Source organism: Delphinapterus leucas, chromosome 3 (genome assembly GCF_059928025.1).
Source record: "Delphinapterus leucas isolate spDelLeu-1000000601 "Yukka" chromosome 3, BTC_Dleu_Yukka2, whole genome shotgun sequence".
NCBI lineage: Eukaryota > Metazoa > Chordata > Mammalia > Artiodactyla > Monodontidae > Delphinapterus > Delphinapterus leucas.
Genome location: NC_143131.1, coordinates 33,477,270 through 33,497,955, shown reverse-complemented (window position 1 = coordinate 33,497,955; position 20,686 = coordinate 33,477,270). Strand labels below are relative to the sequence as shown.

The window sequence follows — 20,686 nt, the reverse complement described above, 5'->3', positions numbered from 1 at the left end:
CCTTTAGTGACCCAAAAGCTTCTCTTCTTTTTGCTGGTAATTTCCACAAAATATTGTCTTATTCTAGCAATGAGCAAAATTCATCTGTGATACATAAATTGATCTTTAAAAAAGGCTAGTTTCCTTTTGTATGTTTAATGATTATTTTAAAATTTTATATTATAATTATTTATTTCACTCAATTATATACCAATATAAATTGTAATGATAAATCGACCTAGAATATTGATTAACATGTAGAGTCCTATGGTGACAGGGAATTTTAACGTTTCCAATGTTTTTTTTTTGAATTTTAGAATTTTATTTATTTTTTTATACAGCAGGTTCTTATTAGTTATACATTTTATACATATTAATGTATACATGTCAATCCCAATCTCCCAATTCATCCCACCACCACACACCACCCCCACCACTTTCCCCCCTTGGTGTCCATAGTTTATTGTCTACATCTGTGTCTCAATTTCTGCCCTGCAAACCAGTTCATCTGTACCATTTTTCTAGGTTCCACATATATGCGTTAATATATGATATTTGTTTTTCTCTTTCTGATTTACTTCTCTCTGTGTGACAGTCTCCAGATCCATCCACATCTCTGCAAATGACCCAATTTCATTCCTTTTTATGGCTGAGTAATATTCCATTGTATATATGTACCACATCTTCTTCATTCATTCATCTGTCGATGGGTATTTAGGTTGCTTCCATGACCTGGCTATTGTAAATAGTGCTGCAGTGAACATTGGGGTGCACGTGTCTTTTTGAATTATGGTTTTCTCTGGGTATATGCCCAGTAGTGGGATTGCTGGATCATATGGTAATTCTATTTTTGGTTTTTTAAGGAACCTCCATACTGTTCTCCATAGTGGCTGTATCAATTTACATTCCCACCAACAGTGCAAGAGGGTTCCCTTTTCTCCACACCCTCTCCAGCATTTGTTGTTTGTAGATATTCTGATGATGTCCATTCTAATTGGACTGAGGTGATACCTCATTGTAGTTTTTATTTGCATTTCTCTAATAATTAGTGATGTTGAGCAGCTTTTCATATGCTTCTTGGCCATCTGTATGTCTTCTTTGGAGAAATGTCTATTTAGGTCTTCTGCCCATTTTTTGATTGGGTTGTATGTTTTTTTAATATTGAGCTGCATGAGCAGTTTATATATTTTGGAGATTAATCCTTTGTCTGTTGATTACTTTGCAAATATTTTCTCCTATTCTGAGGATTGTCTTTTTGTCTTGTTTGTAGTTTCCTTTGCTTTGCAAAAGCTTTTAAGTGTCACTAGGTCCCATTTGTTTTTTCTTTTTTTTATTTCCATTACTGTAGGAGGTGGAACAAAAAAGATCTTGCTGTGATTTATGTCAAAGAGTGTTTTTCCTATGTTTTCCTCTAAGAGTTTTATAGTGTCCGGTCTTACATTTAGGTCTGTAATCCATTTTGAGTTTATTTTTGTGTATGGTGTTAGGGAGTGTTCTAATTTCATTCTTTTACATGTAGCTGTCCAGTTTTCCCAGCACCACTTACTGAAGAGACTGTCTTTTCTCCATTGTATATACTTGCCTCCTTTGTCATAGATTAGTTGATCCTAGGTGTGTGGGTTTATCTCTGGGCTTTCTATCCTGTTCCATTGATCTATGTTTCTGTTTTTGTGCCAGTACCATATTGTCTTGATTACTGTAGCATTGTAGTATAGTCTGAAGTCAGGGAGTCTGATTCCTCCAGCTCCGTTTTTTTTCCCTCAGGACTGCTTTGGCTCTTCGGGGTCTTTTGTGTCTCCATACAAATTTTAAGATTCTTTGTTCTAGTTCTGTGAAAAATGCCATTTTTAGCTTGATAGAGATGGCATGGAATCTGTAGATTGCTTTGGGTACTATAGTTATTTTCACAATGTTGATTCTTCCAATCCAAGAACATAGTATATCTCTCCATCTGTTGGTATAATATTTAACTTCCTTCATCAGTGTCTTATACTTTTCTGCATACAGGTCTTTTGTCTCCTTAGGTAGGTTTATTCCTAGGAATTTTATTCTTTCTTTTCCAATGGTAAATGGGAGTGTTTCCTTAATTTCTCTTTCATATTTTTCATCATTAGTGTATAGGAATGCAAGAGATTTCTGTGCATTAATACTGTACCCTGCAACGTTACAAAATTCATTCATTAGCTCTAGTAGTTTTCTGGTGGCATCTTTAGGATCCTCTATGTATACTATCATGTAATCTGCAAACAGTGACAGTTTTCCTTCTTCTTTCCAATTTACATTCCTTTTATTTCTTTTTCTTCTCTGATTGCTGTGGCTAGGACTTCCAAAACTATGTTGAATAACAGTGGTGAGAGTGGACATCCTTGTCTTGTTCCTGATCTTAGAGGAAATGCTTTCATTTTTTCACCATTGAGAATGATGTTTGCTGTGGGTTTGTCATATATGGCTTTTATTATGTTGAGGTAGGTTCCCTCTATGCCAACTTTCTGGAGAGTTTTTATCATAAATGAATGTTGAATTTTGTCAAAAGCTTTTTCTGCATCTATTGAGATGATCATATGGTTTTTATTCTTCAGTTTGTTAATATGGTGTAGCACATTGATTGAATTGTGTATATTGAAGATTCCTTGCATCACAGGGATAAATCCCACTTGATCATGGTGTATGATCCTTATAACGTGTTGTTGGATTCTGTTTGCTAGTATTTTGTTGAGGATTTTTGCATCTATATTCATCAGTGATATTGGTCTGTAATTTTCTTTTTTTGCAGTATCTTTGGTTTTGGTATCAGGGTGATGGTGGCCTCATAAAATGAGTTTGGGAGTGTTCCTTCCTCTGCAATTTTTTGGAAGAGTTTGAGAAGGATGGGTGTTAGCTCTTCTCTAAATGTTTGATAGAATTCACCTGTGAAACCTTCTGGTCCTGGACTTTTGTTTGTTGGAAAATTTTTAATCACAGTTTCAATTTCATTCCTTGTGATTGGTCTGTTCATATTTTCTATTTCTTCCTGGTTCAGTCTTGGAAGGTTATACCTTCTAAGAATTTGTCCATTTCTTCCAGGTGGTCCATTTTATTGGCATAGAGTTGCTTGTAGTAGTCTCTTAGGATGCTTTGTATTTCTGCGGTGTGCACTGTAACTTCTCCTTTTTCATTTCTAATTCTATTGATTTGAGTCCTCTCCCTCTTTTTCTTGATGAGTCTGGCTAATGGTTTATCAATTTTGTTTACCTTCTCAAAGAACCAGCTTTTAGTTTTATTGACCTCTGCTATTGTTTTCTTTATTTCTATTTCAATTAATTCTGCTCTGTTCTTTATGATTTCTTTCCTTCTACTAACTTTGGGTTCTGTTTGTTTTTCTTTGCCTAGTTCCTTTAGGTGTAAGGTTAGATTGTTTATTTGAGATTTTTCTTCTGTCTTGGGGCAGGCTTGTATAGCTATAAACTTCCCTCTTAGAAGTGCTTTTGCTGCATCCCATAGGTTTTGGATTGTCGTGTTTTCATTGTCATTTGTCTCTAGGTATTTTTTTAATTTCCTCTTTGATTTCATCAGTGATCTCTTGGTTATTTAGTAACATATTGTTTAGCTTCCATGTGTTTGTGGTTTTTATGTTTTTTCCCCTGTAATTGATTTCTAATCTCATAGCATTGTGGTCCGAAAAGATGCTTGATATGATTTCAATTTCTTAAATTTACTGAGGTTTGATTTGTGACCCAAGATGTGACCTGTCCTGGAGAATGTTCCATGTGCACTTGAGAAGAAAGTGTAGTCTGCTGTTTTTGGATGGAATGTCCTATAAATATCAGTTAAATCTATCTGGTCTATTGTGTCATTTAAAGCTTGTGTTTCCTTATTAATTTTCTGTTTGGATGATCTGTCCATTGGTGTAAGTGAGGTGTTAACATCCCCCACTATTATTGTGTCACTGTTGATTTCCTCTTTTAGAGCTGTTAGCAGTTGCCTTATGTACTGAGGTGCTCCTATGTTGGGTGCATGTATTCTTAAAATTGTTATATCTTCTTCTTGAATTGATCCCTTGATAATTATGTAGTGTCCTTCCTTGTCTCTTGTAACATTCTTTATTTGAAAGTCTATCTTATCTGATATGAGTATTGCTACTCCAGCTTTCTTTTGATTTCCATTTGCATGGAATATCTTTTTCCATTCCGTCACTTTCAGTCTGTATGTGTCCCTAGGTCTGAAGTGGGTCTATTGTAGACAGCATATATAAGGGTCCTGTTTTTGTATCCATTCAGGGAGCCTGTGTCTTTTGGTTGGAGCATTTAACCCATTTACGTTTAAGGTAATTATTGATATGTATATTCCTGTTACCATTTTCTTAACTGTTATGGGTTTGTTTTTGTAGGTCATTTTCTTCTCTTGTGTTTCCCACTTAGAAAAATTCCTCTAGCATTTGTTGTAGAGCTGGTTTGGTGGTGCTGAGTTCTCTTAGCTTTTGCTTGTCTGGAAAGCTTTTGATTTCTCCGTCAAATCCAAATGAGATCCTTGCCAGGTACAGTAATCTTGGTTGTAGGTTCTTTCCTTTCATCAATTTAAGTGTATCATGCTACTCCATTCTGGCTTGTAGAGTTTCTGATGAGAAATCAGCTGTTAACCTTATGGGAGTTCCCTTGTATGTTATTTGTCATTTTCCCCTTGTTGCTTTCAATAGTTTTTCTTTGTCTTTAATTTTTGTCAGTTTCTTTACTATGTGTCTCTGCTTTTTTCTCCTTAGACTTATCCCGCCTGGGACTCTCTGGGCTTCCTGGCCTTGGGTGGCTATTTCCTTTCCCATGTTAGGGAAGTTTTTGACTATAATCTCTTCAAATACTTTCTCTGGTCCTTTCTCTCTCTCTTCTCCTTCTGGGACCCCTATTATGCAAAGGTTGTTATGTTTAATGTTGTCCCAGAGGTCCCTTAGTCTGTCTTCATTTCTTTTCCTTCTTTTTTCTTTATTCTGTTCCATGGCAGCGAATTCCACCATTCTGTCTTCCAGGTTCCTTATCCGTTCTTCTGCCTCAGTTATTCTGCTACTGATTCCTTCTAGTGTATTTTTCATTTCAGATATTGTATTGTTCATCTCTGTTTATTCTTTAATTCTTCTAGGTGGTTGTTCTTTAATTCTTCTAGGTCTTTGTTAAACATTTCTTGCATCTTTTCGTTCTTTGCCTCCATTCTTTTTCTGAGGTTCTGGATCATCTTCACTATCATTATTCTGAATTTTTTTCTGGAAGGTTTCCTATCTCCACTTCATTTAGTTGTTTTTCTGGGGTTTTATTTTGTTCCTTCATCTGGTACATAGCCCTCTGCCTCTTCATCTTGTCTATCTTTCTGGGAATGTGGTTTTTGTTCCACAGGCCCCAGGATTGTAGTTCTTCTTGCTTCTGCTGTCAGCCCTCTGGTGGATAAGGCTATCTAAGAGGCTTGTGCAAGTTTCCTGATTGGAGGGACTGGTGGTGGGTAGAGCTGGGTGTTGCTCTGGTGGGCAGAACTCAGTAAAACTTTAATCCACTTGTCTGCTAATGGGTGTGGCTGGGTTCCCTCCCTGTTTGTTGTTTGGCCTGGGGCGCTCCAACACTGGAGCCTACCCGGCTCTTTGGTGGGGCTAATGGCGGACTCTGGGACAGCTTATGCCAAGGAGAAGCTCCCAGAACTTCTGCTGCCAGTGTGTCCATCCCCATGGTGAGCCACAGCCGCTCCCGCCTCCACAGGAGTCCCTCCAAAACTAGCATGTATGTCTGGTTCAGTCTCCTATAGGGTCACTGCTCCTTCCCCTGGTTCCCGATGCACACAGTACTTTGTGTGTGCCCTCCAGAGTGGAATCTGTTTCCCCCAGTTCTGTTGAAGTCCTGTGATCAAATCCCACTAGCCTTCAAAGTCTGATTCTCTAGGAATTCCTCCTCCCATTGCTGGACCCCCAAGTTGGGAAGCCTGATGTGGGGCTCAGAACCTACACTCCAGTGGGTGGACTTCTGTGGTATAAGTGGTCTCCAGTTTGTGAGTCACCCACCCAGCAGTTATGGGAATTTATTTTATTGTGCTTGTGCCTTTCCTACCGTCTCATTGTGGCTTCTCCTTTGTCTTTGGACGTGGGGTATCTTTCTTGGTGAGTTCCAGTGTCTTCCTGTTGATGATTGTTCAGCAGTTAGTTGTGATTCCCGTGCTCTCGCAAGAGGGAGTGAGCGAATGTCCTTCTACTCCACCATCTTCAGGACTGCAGCCAACTTTTTCAATTTTGAAGTAGTAATAATCATAATAAATATTCAATCTAGAAAAATTTAATATGTAAAACTTTAACTATGTGCATATTTATTGCCAAGAATGATGATATGGTGATCAATAGCGTATTTCTAAGCTTAAAAGTGTATTTCACTAAAAGAAAATTCCGTGGGTAACACAGATGGAAATATGAGTGCAAGGAGGAACAATAAATGATGGATAATTTCTTGCTGTTAAAAAAGAGCTTGTTCATGTGTTTTTCAAATAGATGAAGGTAGGTATTTCATACATTTGAGTGATTTAACAGTTCTAAAAGTCAGTGTACCAGAAGTTATGTATTTCTCAATTATTTAAACTTGCAATAAAAATTTTATATGTTAACTTAAAAATGTGTGAAGATATATAATTTTTCGAAGAATGTTAAGATTTTCCAGAACAAAATATTTTCCCAAAGATTTATTTGTAAGATCTCTGCCCTAAGATGTGGGAGACGAATGCAGAAAGGGAAGGGGGTAGCAGAGGATGTGCCAACCCATGCTACCATTTTGCCTGGATGTGTGGTTGTGCCCCATGTCATTTCTGAGCTGTCACCGCTTTGCTGTCAGGATGTCTTGTCTGGCTTTCTGAGAGGATATGAAGCAGACGGACTTGAGCTGGAATACTTCATTCTCCAGAGTGCTTGCTCAGATGTGAACAGGCGTGATGATGGACTCCGCTTGTGGATCATGACTGTAAGTGTGCCCTGCAGTCACCCTGTAGTGCTCACAATCCTACAAGAGAATGGGAGTGGGATATGGGGGTGGGGGAGCTAATTAGGCTCCCTGGGTTGCGAACGTCTTGGTGAAGCTGCCATGTTTTTGTGTGTGTGTGTGTTGGTTTCTGCTTTATAGCAAAGTGAATCAGCTATACATGTACATATATCCCCATATCTCATCCCTCTTGCGTCTCCCTCATACACTCCCAATCCGAACCCTCTAGGTGATGAGAAAGCACGGAGTTGACCTCCCTGTGCTATGTGGCTGCTTCCCACTAGCTATCTATTTTACATTTGGTAGTGTATATACGTCCATGCCACTCTCTCACTTTGTCCCAGCTTACCCTTCCCCCTTCCTGTATCCTCAAGTCCATTCTCTACATCTGCGTCTTTATCCTGTCCTGCCCCTAGGTTCTTCAGAACCTTTTTTTATTTTAGATTCCATATATATGTGTTAGCATATGGTATTTGTTTTTCTCTTTCTGACTTACTTCACTCTGTATGACAGACTCTATGTCCATCCACTTCACTACAAATAACTCAATTTCATTTTTTATGGCTGAGTAATATTCCACTGTGTATATGTGCCACATCTTCTTTATCCATTCATCTGTCGATGGACACTTAGGTTGCTTCCATATCCTGGCTATGGTAAATAGTGCTGCCATGAACACTGTGGTACATGACTCTTTTAGAATTATGGTTTTCTCAGGGTATATGCCCAGTAGTGGGATTGCTGGGTCATATGATAGTTCTATTTTTAGTTTCTTAAGGAACCTCCATACTGTTCTCCATAGTGGCTGTATCAATTTACATTCCCACCAACAGTGCAAGAGGGTTCCTTTTTCTCCACACCTTTTTCTCCACAGATTTTTTGATGATGGCCATTCTGACTGGTGTGAGGTGATACCCCATTGTAGGTTTTTTTTTTTTTTTTTTTTTTTGCGGTACACGGGCCTCTCACTGTTGTGGCGTCTCCTGTTGCGGAGCACAGGCTCCGGACGCGCAGGCTCAGCGGCCATGGCTCACAGGCCCAGCCACTCCGCCGCATGTGGGATCCTCCCGGACCGGGGCATGAACTCGTGTCCCCTGCATCGGCAGGCGGACTCTCAACCACTGCGCCACCAGGGAAGCCCTGTCATTGTAGCTTTGATTTGCATTTCCCTAATGATTAGTGATGTTGAGCATCCTGTCATGTGTTTGTTGGCAATCTGTATATGTTCTATGGAGAAATGTCTGTTTAGGTCTTCTGCCCATTTTTGGATTGTGTTGGGCTTTTTTTGATATTGAACTGCACGAGCTGCTTGTAAATTTTGGAGATTAATCCTTTGTCAGATGCTTCATTTGCAAATATTTTCTCCCATCCTGAGGGTTGTCTTTTCATCTTTTTTTTGGTGTCCTTTGCTGTGCAAAAGCTTTTAAGTTTCATTAGGTCCCATTTGTTTATTTTTGCTTTTATTTCCATTTCTCTAGGAGGTGGGTCAAAAAGGATCTTGCTATGATTTATGTCATAGAGTGTTCTCTGTGTTCTATGTTTTCCTCTAAGAGTTTTATAGTGTCTGGCCTTACATTTAGGTCTTTAACCCATTTTGACTTTATTTTTGTGTCTGGTGTTGGCGAGTGTTCTAATTTCATTCTTTTACATACAGCTGTCCAGTTTTCGCAGCACCACTTATTGAAGAGGCTGTCTTTTCTCCATTGTATATCCTTGCCTCCTTTATCATAGATTAGTTGACCATAGGCATGTGGGTTTATCTCTGGGCTTTCTGTCCTGTTCCATTCATCTATCTTTCTGTTTTTGTGCCAGTACCATATTGTCTTGATTACTGTAGCTTTGTAGTATAGTCTGAAGTCAGGGAGTCTGATTCCTCCAGCTCCGTTTTTTCCCTCAAGACTGCTTTGGCTGTTCGTGGTCTTTTGTGTCTTCATAAAAATTGTGAAATTATTTGTTCTAGTTCTGTGAAAAATGCCATTGGTAGTTTGATAGGGATTGCATTGAATCTGTAGAATGCTTTGGGTAGTATAGTCATTATCACAATATTGATTCTTCCAATCCAAGAACATGGCGTATCTCTCCATTTGTTTGTATCATCTTTGATTTCTTTCATCAGTGTCTTATAGTTTTCTGCATACAGGTCTTTTGTCTCCTTAGGTAGGTTTATTCCTAGGTATTTTATTCTTTTTGTTGCAATGGTAAATGGGAGTGTTTCCTTAATTTCGCTTTCAGATTTTTCATCATTAGTGTATAAGAATGCAAGAGATATCTGTTGAAGCTGCCATTTAACTGAAAAGATGTGGTGTTAAAAATACATGATGGAATGGGTAGGAGAACATGGGTTATCCTATTAGCCTTCAGGGCCTAGAGCCCTAGGTGATTCTGAGCACAGGTCTTAGGCTTCTCCAAGTTCAGGCTCCCAGGCGTAGATGGACCCCTTGGCACCCCTGTCAGTGCTGATGGCTCACCCCTCTCATGACCTCATCTACCCTCTGCTGGTGCTGCCTGCTTGGTGCATTTCATCATCCTCTCTTACACCTCACTGGAGTCTCGCCACTTACGTAGGATGTTTGCCAGCAAAGCCTGTTTTGGAAGAAGGTACACTGGGTTCTCTGAGCTAAGGAAAAGCCAGTCCCTTTAGAAGTCAGTTTCCCAGCGGCTCCAGAAGTTCGTTTCTTTGGGGCGCCCAGTTGTCACAAGGACAGGCTGTGTCCAGGAGTGTTGGCCCCGGGCCTGGCCTGGAAGGAACAGGGCAGGTGGGAGGGATGACCTGAGGCCAGCTGGGATGCCCTGCTGGCAACAACAAACAAGACATATGGAAACAAAGGGGGTTCTCAGGCAATCACAGCCATGGGGTCCTGACAGCTCTGAAGGCCACAGAGAAAGCAGGAGGGTGTGAAGTGGCATCTCCAGTTTTCACTTAAAATAGTAACTTTCCCAGTCTGCCCTTTCCTCAATGAAACCAAAAGTCACCTTCATGATGGGAGGGTCTCACTGCACCATGGCCTTTAGATCAATGGTCCTCAGGGTGGGATGTGAAGTCCATGAGGTCAAAACTATTCCCATAATGATATTAAGATTCTGTTTTAATATTCATTCTCTCATTAGTGTATAGTGAAGGAAAATGTTTTCCTCAGCCTTCTTAGGGCCCCTGGCTTGGTCTAAAAAGTAAACTGACAAAAACAGATTAACAGGAGAAAAGCATACCCAGTCTCTTGAATTTTTACATGTACATGGGAGCCTTCACAAGGGACTAAAGTCCTGAAGAAGTGCCCAGAGCAGGAAGCTTTTATACCTTTCAGACAGAGAAACAGTAAATTGGTGACAGATTGACAAGGCAAAGAAGTTTGGGCTAGACATAGGAATGGTAAAAAAAAAAAAAGTGACCAGAAAGATAAGGGTTAGTTTAATAAGGTTTATTTGCAGATTCCTCTAGTGCCATCACTGGGCTGATAAGAGTCTATATCCAGTAAAAGAAGAAATTATTTCCTGCCTTTAGGCAGATAGGGGGGAGTTTTTTCTATGTTTACTGCTTCTTAATTGCTTTCAGCTCAAGATATGTCAAAGAGGCATATTTTAGAGTGACACACTCTGGTTTCTTTCAAGTGTACCCTGGAATTTTCCAGAGGCTCCATGACATCCGATGACATCTTTGCTCTGATGGCAAATAGAATGTGTGCTTCTGTGTTCTTATGTTTTAAAGGCTCCTCAGTTTTAATTTCTATTACAGTAAATATCAGTAGATATAATCCAGTAGGTATAACAGAAGCTTTGGCGTTTCCAATAATTTCTAAGAGTGCTAAGAAGTCCTGAGGCCAAAAGACTTGCCGTCTTAGAGCTTGTATTTCAGCACCTGTTTTGTAGATTTGGAGAACGAGGTCCCAAAGAGGGGAGATCATTTGCTTAAGATCACACAGAGTTTGAGGCAGAGTCGGGCAGAATATTCTGTATGCACCACGGTGCCCAGGTCACTTTGCTGCTTAACTACTCGCCAGAGCAGTGATTCTCATATAATCCCTTACTTCCCTCCGAGTACATGGGGCAGGGCCTTATGTGCGCCTTTTGCCTCCGGCCTCCCCCCACCGCCCCCGGGCAAGAGGGGGTCTTTCAGTGTAAGAGGATGCAACAGAACCATGCTACAGGAGGCCACTCACAGTAACAAGACTGGAAAAGTAAAGTTTATCACTGGTCCTTTCGGAAGGATGTTAGGTTTCCCTGGATGGAGCCGGGAGCAGGTCGGTCCAGGACGGAGCAGGTACGATGAAGCAGCAGAGCAAGGAGGATGGGTTTGCAGCAGACTCACTTTGGACTGAAAGGGGACCAGATGGAAACAGTCAAGGTCTATTTTGTTTCATATCTTGGATCCTAACCTTGTGATCCCAGTCTATTGTGACTAAGTTTATCTTCTTTCTGTTAATGTACCGCTCTCAAGGCCCTTTCAGACCTTGTGGAGCATGGCAGTTAGAGTCTTAGAAGTATCTAGTGTATTTGCCCATTCATTCAGCGGTGTTTGTTGAGTACCCGCCATGTGTCTCACACAGGTATGGGCTCTGGGGGTACAGCAGTGGCAAGACGCACACAGGCTCTTCTCTCATGGAGACCACCTTCTAGCAGGATGGTCCAGCTCCTCCTTTCCAGATGCCAGAGGCTCAGAAAGGTGAAGTGACTTGCTAAAGTCACAGAGCCATGTGAGGAAAGAATTTGCTGGGAATCTACCCTGTGCCTCGTCCTCTGGGGAATACAGCAGAAACAGGTGATTAGTCTACACCAAAGACGAGCTTGTTAGAGAGCTGAGACATATGCCCAAGTAGTATTGTAAGGATTTAGAAGGCAAAGGCTAGGTGAGTATAAAGTAATTGTTTAATTGCTTTAATTACTGGAGGGGAGTTTCTGTGAAAAAAAGAATCATTCAGGGGGTTATGTTTTTGTGTTTGTTATTTCTTTAAGATTTAGTTTATCAAGCTACACATTTAAAACTCAAGTTCATTTCTCAAATCGGCTTATAAATAGATTAGGATTTGTAAATCTGGCAAATTTGAAAAATCACTTTTGAAGGCCTTAGATTAAATGTATCACTTACAAATTCAGTTGAACTACTTTAAACATGTTAAAAATGCATGTATGAATTTAGTACATTTGATTTCCCTTTTAAGTTACTCAACTGCCTAATTTAACAAAGCATCCTGAGCACCCAAATAACCTCTGAAAGAATTAACAAGTCACAATCTTGTATGTGTGATGAGGCTTAAGTTTTCCTGGCTGTTTCAATACTATATAAAACAATGAGATTTCTACTTAAAATCAGAAGTCTAAATTAGTTACGCAGTTAAGATTTTAAATTGAGATTTCAACGCTGACCTATTTATAACTCAAATAGGCCAAATTATCCTAAATGTTCACATATCTAAAATACCAAATATGTACAGATTCCTAACACAAACTATGAATACTGTTGTTTGATACTTTCTAATATTCTTATAACAATCTTAACTTTTTCTGAAATAAAACAAATTAGGGAATAATTTAGATCACCCTGCCGTATTCTGGGAGTTCCCTTCCTATGGAATTTTTAGGGTTGCTTTCTCAGTTTGCTGGAGGTTGCAGAGTAATCAGTGATTTTGGCCCAGATACTGACTAGACCCTTATCTGTTGTCCTGATGTCAGGAACACTCAAAGTGGTGTCCCCAGGCATGGCTTTTACATTCAAGTTAGACAATAACTAATTCTGCTGCTACTCAAGGAAAATTTTAACTTCCACTCAAACATGTCATTTGAATGGATTTTGTTTTGGGGGGCGTCTTAAAAAAGTATTTTAAAGTATTAAAGTATTAAAAAGTATATGTAAAAAGTATTTTGTGTCAAACATAAAACACCCTGAAATTGAGAGAATCCTGCAATGTTTTATCTCTTCTATTTTTAGAACCTCACAATTCTTAGGAATATGAAGAAGCTGATGTGTATTCTACTGGGGACAGTGAATCATTTCCACATGTGACACATGAACAGTCCTCCTTCTACTTTAAAATCACATTTTAGGAGGAGGCCCTGGACTTCAAGGTGTTTAGAGTTGTGCCTTCTTTTCTCCAACTCTATCATGAGCCTCTTAAGGGGTTAGATTTTGTCAAATATACCTCTTGAAATCCTTCCCTGCACTTAACACAGGATGAGATTGTTATGAGATTAACAAATGTTCGAGGAATTAAATAAGAAATGTGATGAAAAGGTAGAGTCAAGTGGAAAACTGATGTAGATGTCAATCTGATTGAGTGGAAACATAGAGTAAAGGTTAGTTTCTGAAGAAGTTTAGCAACAAAGGGTATGAATGGATGGAAAGGTAAGGTGTAAGGAAAAGTACTGTAGGTTGATGGAAATAAGTGAGTTTCAAGAAGTGCAATAATAACAAACAAATTTTATTGAGTCCTTACTATGTTCCAGGCTCTATCTTAAGTGTTTTCTGTGTATTAACTAATTTCATCCTCCCAATATCCCTGTGAGGTTTTCATCACAATTGTTGCCATTTTCCAGAATAAGGAAATGGAGGCACAGGGAGGCGAAGTCATTTACCGTTATACTGAATGTGTGACCATTTACTTTAAGATATTTCAGGATAAAATTCAGTATGATGTTTGTATGTGTAATTTAACCTTAGCCTCGGGGTAAGTAGTTAGCAGTTGACTTCCGCTAATCAGGAATTCATGCCCCAGAGGTAGTCGTGTCCCCAAAACCCCGCCCCAATCTTTGTCGTGCTGTCCGAGTATTGTTCCATCTAACTTGAAGTGACTCTTTTTTAAATTGAAGTATAGTTGAATTACAATGTTTTGTTTCTGGTGTATAGCAGAGTGATTCAGATATGTGTGTGTGTGTGTGTATAATTCTTTTTCATATTCTTTTCCATTATGGCTTATTATAAGATATTGAGCATAGTTCCCTGTGCTATACGATAGGTCCTTATTTTTTATCTATTTTATATATAGATATAGTGTGTATCTGTTAGTCCCAAACTCCTAATTTATCCCTCCACCCCCTTTCCCCTTTGAAAACCATGAGTTTGTTTTCTATGTCTGTGAGTCTGTTTCTGCTTCATAAATAAGTTTATTTGTATCATATTTTAGATTCCACAGATAAATGATATATATGGTATTTGTCTTCCTCTGTCTGACTTACTTCACGTAGTATGATAATCTCTAGGTCCATCCATGTTGCTGCAAATGGCATTATTTCACTCTTTTTTGTGGTGGAGTAATATCCCATTGTGTATGTGTACCACATCTTTTTTTTTTTCTAATGTTCAAATCTTTTGCCCATTTTAAAAAATATGTATTTATTTGGCTACGCTGGGTCTTTAGCTGTGGTATGCGGGATCTTCATTGCAACATGTGGGATCTTTAGTTGTGGCATGCAAGATATAGTTCCCGGACCAGGAATCGAACCCGGGTCCCCTCCATTGGAAGTGCAGTCTTAACTGCTGGACCACCAGGGAAGTCCCTGTACCACATCTTCTTTATCCATTCATCTGTCAGTGGACATTTAGGTTGCTTCCATGTCTTGGCTATTGTAAATAGTGCTGCAATGAACATTGAGGTTCATGTATCTTTTCGAATTATACTTTTGTCCGGATATATGCCCAGGAGTGGGATTGCTGGGTCATATGGCAATTCTATTTTTAGTTTTTTGAGAAACCTCCATACAGTTCTCCATAGCAGCTACACCGATTTATATTCCCACAGCAATGTAGGAGGATTCTCTTTTCTCCACACCCTGAAGTGACTCTTTTCCGCAAGGTGCTTTTTGGAGTGTTTGAGGATGGAGCAGGGCCAAGTCAAGCTTGCAAAAACAGATCTGTGGTGACAGTTTTGTGCCTGCTTGCCAATAAATGTTTGCACTTGTTTCAGAATTTGATCACAGATTGGCCGCCATGGTGACATGCACCTGTTAGTGAGGTTGTTGGGGACTGCCCTACCTCTGATCTCCAGAGGGTACTACTGCCAGAAACCCTGACAATTGCTGAACTACCCCATTGCTGGGGGCAGCCTGCAACTGCCCCAGGTCACTCAGCTGGTAGTGGGAAGCACGGGTGCTCAGCCCAAGCCTCCGGCTCTCTAATCCACAGGCCACACTGCCACCCTGAACATAAGCGAGTGGGGTATTAACAGAAGGGCCAGGTTTTTAAACAAAGAGCATAGCTAGAGACAAGAGTGTTTAAGAGGTAAGATTCCTTGGAGTCAGGAAGGGAAGACACAGTGGTGTGAAGACAGTGGGTGCCTCTCTGAGTAAGTTCAGAGGCAGAAGAAGGTAAGCAGGTTCTGCCCGGTGGACTGTATTTCCTTGGTGAACTAGGAATCATGGACTTGGGTTGAAAGTAAAGGGGGTGAGGTCCCTGGTGAGGGGACAAAGGCTCTTTTGTTTCTCCCATTTGTGTCCTTGTGTGAATCAGGGCTGTCCAGGACAAGGAACGGGAGGGAAGGGAAGCCTAAGGAGACAGAGTGTGGCCCTAGGGTCGAGCCAGGGCATCTGTCCCAACCCCTGGGGCCTAACAAGATGTCAAGGTCATCCAGTGGGATGCCTGGGATACGTGCCCATCCTAATGACCAGTGAGCAGAGGAACAAAGTGCAGCATGAAGGACCAAGTAGCCAGAGACAGCCGCTCAGCAGGGCTCAGCCAGGCAGGAGGGGAGGGGCAGGCGGCGGGGGGACGATGGGGCACTTTGCTGTCCCTTCCCAAAGTGCGTGGGAGAGTTCAGGATGCTCGTGGTGAATTTTAAGTTGCTTTGAGGACAGTCAGTTCTGGAGAGATGAAATGACTCTGCCTTTTGTTCCTCTGCAAAAGCTTATGAATAATTCAAGGCAATGGTAGGGAAGTGGGCTCGGAGCAGGGACATCCTGGTGGGTTGCCATGGAACTCAGTTTTCAAAGGAAGGGACCCTGTCCGTCTTGTATACTCCTTGGCGTCCCTGGCCCGGATCCCACGCAGCTCCCATGGAGCCATGCTCCTTTTCAGCCTAGGGGATGAATGTCTGCCACGGAGAGGACCTAGAGGAGCTTTGGAACCCAGTGGAGACAAGCAGACGTGAAGAGGCCAGCCAACTCCCTCTCAGGCTTCTGCATTGGACTGAGAGAAAGAGCGGCACTGCCAAGGGAAAAGGGCGAGGCCGGGAGTCCCGTGACCCACTGGGCCTCACCCCTGCCTGCCGGTGGCATGGCTGTGGGCTTCCTTTCCCACCAGCTGGAGACAGTCTCTTTCCTCAGGACGAAACCACTTTGTAAGCGGGCCCTCCCCAAGGACTCACCTTTGATCTAGACTTGCTGATTCTCATTCAAAGGAATGAGCTGTCGGTCAAGAGCCCTCAAATGCAGCAGATGCCCACCTCCAGCTGGAACTAAATTTATATACTGGCAAATAAGACATCTCAGTCAGAGAGATCATAATCAACTGGACTTTGCCTCCAAATTCAGCTGTCAGTGTATTATTGCTGTATCCTCTAACACTAAGAAAATATCTTTGAGGCACTTTTTTTTTAAGAAATTTTTTTTATTTTTTGCTGTGTTGGGTCTTTGTTGCTGCACGCGGGCTTTCTCTGGTTGCAGCGAGCTAGGGCTACTCTTAGTTGTGGTGCGCGGGCTTTTCATTGTGGTGGCTTCTCTTGTTGCAGAGCACGGGCTCTAGGCAGGTGCGCTTCAGTAGTTGTAGCACGTGGGCTCAGTAGTTGTGTCTCGCTGGCTCTAGAGAGCAGGCTCAGTAGTTGTGGTGCACGGGCTTAGTTGCTCTGCGGCATGTGGGATCTTCCCGGAGCAGGGCTCGAACCCGTGACCCCTGCACTGGATTCTTAACTACTGCGCCACCTGGGAAGCCCCTTTGAGGCACTTTAAATGCACAAAACACCACGTTGCTTGTCTTGTAAGAGTAACTGTGCAAAGGTCCTGGAACCAAACTCAACAGAAGGGCTGGATCCTGCCCTCTGAAGGCCTTTCTCTGCTCTGCTCACCGTGTGGAAGACTGTCTTAGGTAGCCACACGTGAAGTTAGAGGAAAGGCTCTCTGTCCAATATAACTGTACTTTATTCAGAGTATAAAGTGTTCATACCGTTTTCAGTATACAGAACTTACAGCAAGTCACCTTAGAAAAGTATGTTATAGCAACTCGGTCGTAAACTAATTTGAGAGATATTGGCAGCCGCATCAAGGTTTTGTATGGGACACGGGAGGTGATGTTGATCTCAAACAACCTGTCATTCATCTTCAGCAATATTGCCCCAAAGACAGAGTAAGGCAACAGCTGTGTGGGTGCAAGTCTTACTCAGCAAGTCAGCTCCCCAGCGACTTAGACCCCCGGAGTCAAGGCAGCCAGATAACGTTTCATTACCCAGGGAGAACTAAGCATCTTATTTCATTAAAATAGATGCCCTCACTTTTGTGTATAGTAGTGCTCTCTTTTATTTTCCCACAACAAGTATCTGGGACCTAGGGGTAGGATGAATGATGTGAGGGAAGGCTTGGTGGGGCGGGGGGGATTGGGAAGTAGGGGAGGGGGTGTTGGGAGGAAAAGTTACTATTTATAAAGGCAGAGCATTAAGAATCCACTCATTAAAAAGCCAAGATAGAGCACCTATAGAACCACTAGGATTTAGGAATGAGATAAATCAAGACAATAATAACTATGATAATAGAGCACTTTCTGTGACTAAACTCTATCCCAAGCTGCTCTGGTCTGAGTGTTTGTGTCCCTCCCGAATTCATGTGTTAAAACTTAATTCACAAGGTGATGGGATTGGTAGGGGGTGGCTACTGGGAGATGATTAGGTCATGAGGGCAGAGCTCTCGTGACTGGAATTAGTGCCCATATGAAGAGACCCCAGGGAGCTCCCTCATTCCTTCCTGTATGCAAGGACACAGACAGGAGACAGCCGTCAAGGTGGGAGCCAACTCTCACCAGACACCAAATCTGCCAGTGCCATGATCCTGGGCTCTCTAGCCTCCAGAACTGTGAGAAATTAATTTCTGTTTTCTATAAGCCACCCAGTTTATGGTATTTTTGTTATAGCAGTCTGAACAGATTAAGACACAAGCTTTTATATTTTGGGGGAAATGTGTAATCTGGTGAGGAAGAACCACATATACCCAATTAACAATAAAACATGGGAGAATGTAGCAATATTATAATAAAGAGCTATAGAATTGCACAGGACGGAGACATAAATTTTGAAGTTGGAGATGGGTGGCAGGAAAGTCTTCCTAGCAAACACATGAGTTGGCAGCCCCTGGCACACTCAACCTCCACTCAAAGTGACAGTAACGTGGCCGTGGCTCTCCTGCCTTAGCTGACCACTTGGGATGCTGTGGGACATATTTGGATGAGTGCTCTCAACCCCCATTTGACCCTCTTTCTAATTGGAGAGGTTGGAAAGCTGAAAATGACCCTTTCAAGGCTTCCTTGCAGCTACAGCTCTACTTGAGAATTGGACTCCACCTGACAGCTGCCCTTGCATGAGATTTGGAAGGCAAACATGAGGCAGTGGCTGTGGTGATGCCTACGAGTCAACTCCAAGAGATCTGAGTGTTGCAACCTGGCCTCCAGCGTCTAGCTTCATGGGCTGGGGCAGTTGGGGCCACAGAAGTGGTCATCTCAGTAACAGCAGGAGCAGTAGCCTGTTCCCTGGATGCTACCAGTGATTTGATCTTGAAACCAAAATCCACTGGCAGCCCCCTGACTTCTCCTGTAGCAATTTCATTATGAAATACCTAGAGTGGTTTGTGTGTCTTACACTGAACCCTGAGAAACAGAGACACTTTGAATGACCAGTGAACCAGTCCTGCAGATAAAGAGTAATGCAGAGAAAGTTACAGCTGATTTGGGCATGGCCACATTCACTGCATCCCTTTGTTAGCCACCTACAAGTTGGCCTCTGTTCTACCACCCAACGTCCTTTAGTTGATATCCAGTGACGCCATCCTTGCAGAGATTCACCGTAGTGGAAACTCTGCTGATTTGTTGCCTCTCTTCCCTTCCTTGACCCTGTTTCCTTCTGTTATCTGCTCTTTCCACAGGCGCTCCTTCTCTGTCTTTTCCTCTGACTTCTCTTTTCTGCTCCCCCTATCAGTGCATACGCCCTTGACCCTTTGCACTTCTCTCTGAGTGCTCTCTCCCTTGGGAAAATGTATTCATTCTTTCTTTTGTCACTTCCTGGGTATCAAGTATGTGCTGAGTTTTCTGGCCAATGTAAACATGAGTGGCAAGACTCAGGCTCAAGGAATTTTCAGTTTAGTAGGAGAGAAGAGTCAGGTATATGAAAAGCATATTTTAGTGTAATGAGTATTACAGGAAAAGTATCAAAAAGGGCCTTGAAAATTGAAGATAAAAAATCAAGGAGGCTTCATGAAGAAGGCAGCTGGGGAAATGAACCAGAGAGGGCTTTGATAGGTGAAAATAGACCTCAAGAAAAGGAAAATATTTTAACAAGAGGAAAGGACATGAGAAAAATTGAATAGAAGTGAGAAAGTACAAAGTATACTGGGAGGTTTTATGCCCATATCCATAAAGCAATCTAGTAGATAGATTATAAACTTTGTGAGGTCAAGAACCTTGTTCACTAGCTTGTCTCTATTCCTAGGATTCAGTGTTGTGCCTGGTACACAGTCGGCCTGCAATAAGTATTTACTGAATGTAAGTCTAGAGCGATGAGCATTCTCTTCCATTGTGCCAGTCGATGAGTCTAGTCCAGAGCCCAGATGCTTCCTCGATCCACCCTGCTGCAGCTCCGCCACTGAGTTAACATAGGACAATAAGCCCCTGAACATCTGCATTTTCCATATACCCCAGACAAGGAGCTTCTTCCTGACTTTATCTTATATTCTTCTATCGTAAACCAATCCACTGGGCTGAAGGTATCACCACCATCCACTAATCTTGATGATTCTACCTTCAAAATATATCCAGAATATGACCACTTCTCACCACCTCCCCTGCTACTGCCCAGTCCATTGCTCACTTTCCCCAACAAATACAACAGCAAGAGGGACCCCTTAAAGAATATAAATCACAGCATGTCACACCTATGCTCTTCCTATTTCCCATGTTCTATAAGGCCTTACATGAGGAGCAATCTTTATGAGGAGAACATACACAGTAGAAGAATAATACACTCTTCTACTTCCATTAATTCCATGCCAGGGAATTTCTTTCTCACACACGGTGACACATGCACTTTAATCTTCTTCCCACTTTCTTTCAACTCTTGCCTATTACCCTGAAATGTGTTCTTTCTTCTTCTTTATTGGTCCCATTTGTGAGCCAAAAGGCAAGCTGTAATAAGTCTAATAAACCTGAGAAGAATTGTAGAGATATAAGTACCCTGGTGTTTGTAATGAAATTAGATTGAACTAAGACCCAATGTTGGCATCTTCTGGTTTGCCAGAACTTCATGTCTGCAGAGTCCTTTAAGCATCCCCACAGATGTTTCCATTGCCTCCTTCTTCCCAAAGCAACCTGATATTCCTTGAGTTCCAGCCTCCTTCAAGTTATAGACTCTTTCCAAAATAATTTCTTACTTGGAATTATTGTTTTTATGGGTTTTTTAAGTAGCAGTATAGAAAAAAAAGGGGTTTTCCTATTTCTTTCATTTCCAATAAAAATTCCCAACAATATTATTGATTAAATAGGCATCTGTGATGTTACCCTTAAGATATAATCACCACTTATTACATTGTTTCTGTGGAAAAACCAACTAATTTATGATGAAAAGAAG

General features: G+C 41.4%; 1 long non-coding RNA gene across 3 annotated transcripts in view; it reads left to right on the top strand.

The window, feature by feature from the left end:
* The window catches only part of LOC149749530 (uncharacterized), a 166,701-nt gene that overhangs the window by 115,171 nt on the left and 30,844 nt on the right, over positions 1-20,686 (top strand). For all 3 annotated transcript variants that reach the window (XR_016392629.1, XR_016392632.1, XR_016392631.1), the window contains one exon: positions 1-20,686. This exon is cut by the window's left edge and continues 11,425 nt beyond it; it is cut by the window's right edge and continues 30,844 nt beyond it. This is a non-coding gene — a long non-coding RNA (uncharacterized LOC149749530).